Source organism: Eimeria mitis, genomic scaffold (genome assembly GCF_000499745.2).
Source record: "Eimeria mitis Houghton genomic scaffold, Emh_scaff825, whole genome shotgun sequence".
Lineage (NCBI taxonomy): Eukaryota > Apicomplexa > Conoidasida > Eucoccidiorida > Eimeriidae > Eimeria > Eimeria mitis.
The window spans coordinates 9,666-10,338 of NW_013576060.1; positions in this window are offsets into that span (position 1 = coordinate 9,666).

Here is a 673-nt window from a genome sequence, read left to right on the forward strand (position 1 = left end):
TCCAGGGCGCTGCCGACGACTGCTCGGCTGGGACGGGCAGCAGCAGCAGCAGCAGCAGCAGCAGCAGCAGCAGCAGCAGCAGCGAGAGCAGCAGCTGGCGAGTCACTGGCTGTGTTGGGGTTTATATTTCTGTATTTTTTTCTTTTAATTGTGTTTTAATTATATATATGTATGAGTTTTGTTGCAGGGGTTATAGACGAGTATAATAAAGCTGCTGCTGCTGCTGCTGCTGCTGCTGCAGCAGCCTCGCCGTGACCCCTTGCTGCTGTCTCTGCCGTCTCTATGGCCGCTTGTGCTGCTGCTGCTGCTTCTCCAGCAGCTCTGCATATTTTCTTTCTTACATTTCCTCAAGTCTCCTGAGAGAGACACCCCTATACAGCCCCCATATACACGCAGCAGCAGCAGCAGCAGCAGCAGCAGCAGCAGCAACAGCAGCAGCAGCGCCTCGCCGAGCTCGCGGGAGCAGCGGACCGCCGCTGCTGCTGCACAGCCAGCGAGCAGCTGCTGCGGAGGGAATTCGTTGCTGCTGCTGCTGCTGCTGCTGCTGCAGCTGCTGCTGCTGCTCTCTAGATACTAAATATTTAATAGTCATCTCCCTCTCAGCGCAGCAGCAGCAGCAGCAGCGCCGACTGTCTGGTGGTCTCGTGCTGCAGCAGCTGCAGCAGCAACTGTC